Source organism: Chiloscyllium plagiosum, chromosome 28 (assembly GCF_004010195.1).
Source record: "Chiloscyllium plagiosum isolate BGI_BamShark_2017 chromosome 28, ASM401019v2, whole genome shotgun sequence".
In the NCBI taxonomy this organism is placed as follows: Eukaryota; Metazoa; Chordata; class Chondrichthyes; order Orectolobiformes; family Hemiscylliidae; genus Chiloscyllium; species Chiloscyllium plagiosum.
This window is the reverse complement of record NC_057737.1, coordinates 8,366,790-8,374,825: the sequence shown is the minus strand read 5'-3', so window position 1 is coordinate 8,374,825 and position 8,036 is coordinate 8,366,790. Positions and strand designations below refer to the sequence as shown.

Genomic DNA, 8,036 nt, shown 5'->3' with positions numbered 1-8,036 from the left:
CTCCAGCCTATCACCCTCACCTCCTTCCATCTATCGCATTCCGAGCGCCCCTCCCCCAAATCCCCTTCCCCCTACCTTTTATCTCAGCCCGCCTGGCACACCAGCCTCATTCCTGAAGAAGGGCTTATGCCCGAAATGTCGATTCACCTGCTCCTCGGATACTGCCTGGCCTGCTGTGTTTTTCCAGCATCACATGGTCTAAGAAATGACTGGTGAAATTCAATGTGAGCAAATGCGAGGTCTTGCACTTTGGAAAATAGAACACTGGCATGGACTATTTTCTAAATGGTGAGAAAATTTATAAAGTCAAAGTACGAAGGGATCTGGGAGTGCTAGTCCAGGATTCTCTAAAGGTTGACTTGCAGGTTGAGTCTGTGGTTAAGAAAGCAAATGTAATGTTGTCATTTATCTCAAGAGGGTTGGAATGTAAAAGCAGGGATGTACTACTGAGACTTTATAAAGCTCTGGTTAGACCCCATTTGGAGTACTGTGTCCAGCTTTGGGCCCGACACCTCAGGAAGGACATACTGGCACTAAGGCGTGTCCAGCGGAGATTCACATGAATAGTCCCTGGAATGTTAGGCCTAATATGCGATGAACGGCTGAGGATCCTGGGATTGTATTCATTAGAGTTTTGAAGATTGAATGGAGATCTAATATAAACTTACAAGATAATTCATGGCTTAGAAAGGGTGGACGCTGGGAAATTGTTTCCGTCAGGCGGGGATACTAGGACCCTTGAGCACAGCCTTAGAATTAGAGGGGGTTACTTTAGAACAGAAATGAGAAGACATTTCTTCAGCCAGAGAGTGGTGGGCCTGTGGAATTCATTGCCACGGAGTGCAGTGGAGGCCGGACACAGGGATAAGCATCCTAAAGTTGAAGTGCAGTTGGAGAGAAAGCTAATGTAGGAAAATGAGCAGCGCAGTCAATTGTGAGGTGGAGTTGATGTGAGGTAGGAGAAGGAATAGAAAAAGGGCAGAAGGAGTTCACCATTCTACTACTTAAGCTTCTTCACCATTGGCTGAACATCCACCACAACACCATTATTCTGTGCTATCCCCACATCTCTCAAAGTCATGAGTGTTTGGGAATCTACCAATCTCCGTCCTGAATATACTCAATGATTAAATTTTGAGGTAAAAGGTTCCAATGGTTTATATTCTCTGAGTGAAGAAACTCCCCCTTATTTTAACCCAGAATCTCTTCCCTTTATTCTGAGACTGTGCCCCTGGTTCCAGATACCTCCTTAGCCAGGGGAGTCATCCTTCCTGCACCTACTTGCACCTCTACCTTTAAGTGTATGATAAAGTTCAATGGGATCATGTCTGATTCTTCGAAAGTCAGGAGAATACAAGCCTAGTCTCGACACTCGCTTGTTGCTCGATATTTTTGACAGCCCTGGAATTATTCTGGTCAACATGTGCCAGACGACCTCCAGAGTATGGAGGTCAGAAACATAGAAAATTGGAAAATGTGTAGACCATTCAGCCCATTGTGCCTGCTCCACCATTCAATATGATCATGGCCGATTACCCAACTCAGTAGCTTGGTCCCACTTTCTTCCCTTACCCTTTGATCCTTTTAGTTTTAAGAACTGCATATAAATCCTTTTTGAAATCATTAAACGGTGCAACCTCGACAATGTTCCTTGGCAGGGAGTTCCACAGGCTCACTACTCTCTGGGTGAAGACGTTTCTCGTCATTTCAGTCCTAAATTACCTACCTGGAAGAAATTCACAGAGGCCAGTATCCCATCAACAAGTCAGCCTTTATTTACACATGCATAGTGCTTAACGCTGATCCAGCTCCCTTAGAGCTGGCTCTCAGAGTAAACAGAACCTCCGACACTCCTGGTTATCTCTGTCAGCCAGGGCTCTCTGATTGGACCAGGTTAACAGCCCCAGTCTGGGAACTCCTATTCTATGAGGTCCACCTGTCTGATCTTGTTACAGTCACTACATTACCCACATCCTGAGACTGTGACCTCTTATTCTGGACTCCCCAATCATCGGGAACATCCTTCCTGCATTTATCTTGTCTGGTCCTGTTTTATAGGTTTTATAGGTTTCTATGAGATCCCCTCACCTCCCACCCCCCAACTTCCTTCTAAACTCCAGTGAATATAGTCCTAACCGATCCAATCTCCTTTCATCTGTCAGTCCTACCATGGCAGGGATCAGTTTTGAACGTGAAGGGAGAATGTCGGATGAGGTTGGTCTGAAGGAAATAAGATGCCAACAGTTGATACCTAATCGGAAGCAGGAGAGAAGGCAAAAAGAAGGGGGAATGTATAAAAATATTCACAATGGCATTTTATTCAATTATATTAAACACGTAATGTGTATTGTTTTGTATCATGTTTCCAACACATTTCTGATTTTTTGATGTTTCTGATTTTATTGCTGAATGTTTCCTTTTCTTTTTATGTTGTTTGGACAGTCAATAACCCTATCAGGTACCTCCATCGGTATTGGGCTGTCCACAACTTGTGACACACTCATATCTCAGGTCAGTGCAGCTAACTCCAGGTTGTATAAGTGGTAGTGATTTCCTCTGAATAGAGCGGAAAATAATTTGCTGTATCAGATCAGAGTAATCATCCATTCAACGTCAGGCCTTGGGGAACACAGTCCTCTGTATGAATTTGATCCAGACAGACCATCGAAGATACAATTCCCATTCGGTCCTGAATCTGTTTATCTGAGCTAGAGCGATATTTGAGCTATGGACAGGAATGCATGCATTCTAACCTATAAAAAAGCAAGGAGATTGGATGTAAAATTCAACTTGGGTAATTGGCACAAAGTGGCAGCCACAAATTAGTGAAGCATATTCTGCCCAATTACACTGCAGGATCTGAACTAGGCAGGTGATTAGCTGGTTCCCATTTTATATTTTTGTGCAAAGTGAGCGAGACCCTATTGGGTATCTTACTCACAGTATCTAACTCTATTCCTGTGAAGTGGTGGAGGCACCAGATTAAGAACATTCAAAAAAGCATCTGGATGGGTACGTGACCAGGAAGGGTTTAGAGAGACATGGACCAAGTGCTGGCAAATGGGACTAGATCAGTTTAGGATATCTGGTTGGCATTGACGGGTTGGACTGAAGGATCTGATTCCGTGTTGTACATCTCTTTGATTCTATAGACTCCTGTGGTGCCGCGGTAGTGCCCCTACCTCTGGGCCAGGCAGCCTTGGCTCAAGTCTGGCCTGCTCCAGGGGTGTGTCATAACATACTTGAAGAGGGTGATATGGAAGATATTTATAAATCTATGTTTGAGGGAGAAGTGCAGAAGAATGTTATGTTTATCTCAAAAACTCAAAATTTAAATAGGTTGAGAAGCAATAGTCCATTCCTGATCAGTATACTGAAATTCTACAATGATTTAATTAAATTTGTTGATTAGGACAATTCAATCGATATGATGCCTTTTATTATATGGTTCGATGTCAGATGATGAGTTTGTGTTTAAATCATTCCTGAAGAAGGGCTTATGCCCGAAACGTCGATTCTCCTGTTCCCTGGATGCTGCCTGACCTGCTGCGCTTTTCCAGCAACACATTTTCAGCTGTGTTTAAATCAGACTGGTCAAGGAGAAGACAAAATAAAGAACTGTCTTCAGGTTTAAACTTCAAAGTAACACTATTGACGGTTCATTCATTTTAAGTGCTGCAACACATGGTAATCAGAGACATACCAGACATAACACAGAGGCCAGTATCCCGTCACAAGGTCACCCTTTATTTACACATGAACAGTCCTTGACTAAAGTACTGCCTCATTCAGATTCAGACACCAGTATCCCTGACTCTCATCCTTTTTATATGTCGACCCTTACAGGTCCATTTTGCTGACCGCGTTACAATCACTACATCAGGCTGTCATCTTGAAGTTACATTAGCTGAGTTCAGAGTTCGGAGAGTGTTCACTAGATTAATTCCAGATGTGAGAGACATAGCCTACGAGAAGAGATTGAGCAGTTTAGGCCTATACCCACTCAAGTTTAGAAGAATGAGATAAATAAGATGCTAACAGGGATTGGCAAAGTAAATGTAGAGTGGTTGTTGACCCTTATGGGACAATCTAGAAATGTTTTAGAATAAGGTTTAGCAGATTTAAAACAGAGATGAGGAGAAATTACAGGTGGGTGCTGGGCTCTCATTACATTTAAGGAGGAGATAGATTTTCAATTAATAGTGGGTTGAAGTGTTGAGAGCAGGCAGGAAAGTGGAGATGAGATGAGATCAGTCATGATTGTATTAGTAAATGGTAGAGCAGGCTTATGGGGCTGAACGGCCTACTCTCCTCCGAGTTCTTATGTTCTTAAGTGATGACTAATCGGGTGACTCAAAATATTATCTCTGCCGTCTCTCCTCAGATGCTAGCAGACCTGCTGAGTTTTTACAGCATTTTCCCTTTTTGTTTCAGATTTCCAGAATCTGCAATTCTTTAGTTTTCCTGTTTAGTAAAATTTAAGTTCAGTGAAAGTCTGGAATTAAAAATTGATCATCGTTGATTGCTGTAAAACCCATTGGGGGTCACTAATGTCATTTGGGGAAGGAAATCTGCCATACTTACCTGGTCTGGTCTGGTCTGCATGTGACTTGAGACCCACAGCAATGTGATTGACTCTTACCCATCCTCTGAAATCTCCCAACATGCCACTCAGTTCAAGGGTAAGTAGGGATGGGTAATAAATGTTAGCCTAGTCAGCGATGTTCGCAACTAAGGATTAAAGGTTAACTTAGTTCAACGATGTAACTATTAAAATAGTCGTTTTCTTCTGTTGCATAAGCTGCTGTTGGTTTTGTGGGGTAAATAGTGTCTAGCACAATCAGACATAAGAGTTAACATTGATCCAATTCTCTTTGATACTTTGTCCTGATTTCCAGACGTATGGCAGTAAGAATCTGAAGCGAATTGGAGTGATTCTCCAAAGAGGGATTCTCATTCTCCTGATCGCCTGCTTCCCCTGCTGGGCTCTCTTGATAAACATCGAGCACATTTTATTGACTTTCAAACAGTCTCCTGCAGTAGCCAAGTGAGAGTCTTGCTTTCAGTTTTTAGTTCAAAAGAGTGTGTTTGATGATAATGTTTGTGTGAAAGAAAGAAGACCATCCATTGGCAGAGTGGATTTGTGAACATAAGCGGGTTGGGCCAAAGGATATTTGGGTAGAGGTTCCAAACTGCTGAGCTATGTTTCATGAGGGTTCAATCTCAGCTGGATCAGGGACCACGCAGAGACCAGACTGACTCTTCAATAATGAGTGCACGAACGAAATGGTGAATCAAGCGTCTTATGGTGAAATGACCAGGTGTTCATCTTATGATTGGCAATCAGGTTTCTCCTGTCTGTACACCGAAATGTTCTCCTGCCTTCCTCAAACAGCCTGTTTGTGTATCCTTGACCATGTTTAAAAGTTAAATCACAGAATATAGGTGTTCCTGCCAAGACCAGCCATTTGTCACCAGTCCTTAAGTTCCCTCCAGAAGGTGGTGCTGAACTGCTGTACTCTGATTGGTGCTGGGACATCAACAATGCTGTCTGATAGTGAGCTCCAGGACTGTGCCTCATCAAGAGGGAAGGAGTGGTGATATATTTAGCGAGCCTAGAGAGCTCACTCGTTAGAGCATCAAACTTTTAAACTGAGGGCCCAAGGTTAAGGTCCCTCAGCAATGATTCCAGTGGCTCAGTGGTTAACACTGTTGCCTCACAGCACCAGAGACCTGGGTTTGCTTCCAGCCTCAGGCAGAGTTTGCACATTCTCCCCATGTCTACGTGGGTTTCCTCCGGGTGCTCTGGCTTCGTCCTACAGTCCAAGGTTTTGCGGATTAGGTAGATTAGCCATGGGAAATGAAGGGTTACAGAGATAAGGTATGGGGCTGGACCTGGTTGGAATGGTCTTCAGAGAATTGGTGTGGACTTGATGGGCCAAATGGACTCTTTCCTCACTGTAGGAATTCTATGATACTTCCAAGTCAGGATGGTGTTACACTTGGAGAGAAATTTGGTGAAGTTAAGGTAGCGTGCGTGCTTGTAATCTTAAATGCTAGAAACCATGGGTTTTAAAATAACTGTTGAAGACTTGGTCAGTTATTCCATTGCAACTGGCAAATATATTATACACCAACCTCAGTTTAAGTTGACCTTTGCTCACAGATAGTGATGTTTTATCTTTTCCCTATTGTTACTAGCAGTTTGTATTTCCTTTGCAGGTTAACACAACTCTATGTGAAGACATACATTCCTGCCCTGCCTGTAAGTAAACTATTTCAAGTAGATTGTGGCATTGCACAAGCAGACTGAGACTCCTGTTCAAATGACATAATCGACAATCTAATCTCATAAGCAAGATTGACCTCACTGTTAATGATGTCTGTAAAATAACCGTTGGCTTCTCTGAGAAATATTATTGCAATGATTTTGTAACATACAATGTTTCAAATGAACACATTCTCTTGCAGCAAAAACAGAAGTAATTGGAGAAACTTTAGAACTTCTTCAGAATGGTCAGTTCTTCAGAATGGTCAGTTCCGAAGAAGGGTCAGTTCTGAAGAAGGGTCAGTTCTGAAGAATGGTCAGTTCTTCAGAATGGTCAGTTCTGAAGAAGGGTCACCGGACCTGAAACGTTAACTCAGTTTCTCTCCCCACAAATGCCGCCAAACCTGTTGAGTTTTTCAGGTCTTCAGCATCTGCAGTAGTTCGTTTTATTTTAATCTTCTCATGACATGTTAACATGAATATAATATGAAAATGTTGATACCTTTGTTCATAATTTACTGATCATATTGAATTAAAAATCAATCTCCTGTAATTCAGCACAGTTGGTGGTAAAAAAGCAGCAAAATATTTATCGCTGTTAGTATAGGAAACAAAGTCAGACAGGTTAGAGTTGGCTAGTGATCCACGAGGTCTTCATCTCAGTGAATCATGGACAAGAGAGTTTGAGAACCTCTTCCTTTGTTTATATACTGATTTATAAAGTTATCTTGAATGTGTTCTATGGACTTAGTCCTTACACTCTTGTCCTGTCACTATGAAGATAAAGTTGACCATGATTGGATAACCATTGCTTCTAAATCAAGTGAGAGCAACTGTTGGCAGGCTCTTTGATCACAAAGAGCATCACAGGAGAACATATCCCTGCCTCACTGCACACATCTGAGAATTTCCATTGAGGCCAACTGGTTAACAAAAGTTCTTACCTTTCATTGCCCAGGATTACTGAGACCAATAACAGTATTCTATGAGCTTCCTATGAACCTGCCTAATCCTTACCTTTCCTAAATAACTCAGTTATCAACTGAGCCATTAAGAGAAGTTCTCATATCTTGACACAAAGGAAAAAGAAAGAGTTGACTTTCTGTAACACCTTTCATGACCTCAGGACATTACAAATTATTTTACAAGCAGTGAGGCAGTTTTGAAGCACTGTCATTGTTTTAACATTTGCACCACATTATGCCAGGTAATGATCATCTCCAAAAAGAGACAATCTAACCACTGCCCCTTGACATTCAACGGTACTCCCCCACTATCAATATCTTGGAGGTTATCATTGACCTGAAACTTAACTGGACTTGCCATATAAATAGGAGAAAGTGAGGACTGCAGATGCTGGAGATCAGAGCTTAAAAATGTGTTGCTCGAAAAGCGCAGCAGGTCAGGCAGCATCAAAGAAACAGGAGAATCGACGTTTTGGGCATAAGCCCTTCTTCAGGAATGAGGACGGTGTGCCAAGCAGGCTAAGATAAAAGGTAGGGAGGAGGGACTTGGGGGAGGGGCGTTGGGAATACGATAGGTGGAAGGAGGTTAAAGTGAGGGTGATAGGCCGGAGAGGGGGTGGGGGCGGAGAGGTCGGGACCTCCAAACAGACCCCACCACCAAGGATATATTTCCTTCCCCACCCCTATCAGCGTTCCGGAAAGACCACTCCCTCTGCGACTCCCTCGTCAGATCCACACCCCCCACCATTCCAACCTCCACTCCCGGCACCTTCCCCTGCAACCGCAAGAAATGCAAAACTTGC

At 42.9% G+C, this 8,036-nt stretch overlaps 1 pseudogene; it reads left to right on the top strand.

The window, feature by feature from the left end:
- LOC122564211 overlaps positions 1–8,036 on the top strand; it is a 43,346-nt pseudogene that overhangs the window by 10,457 nt on the left and 24,853 nt on the right.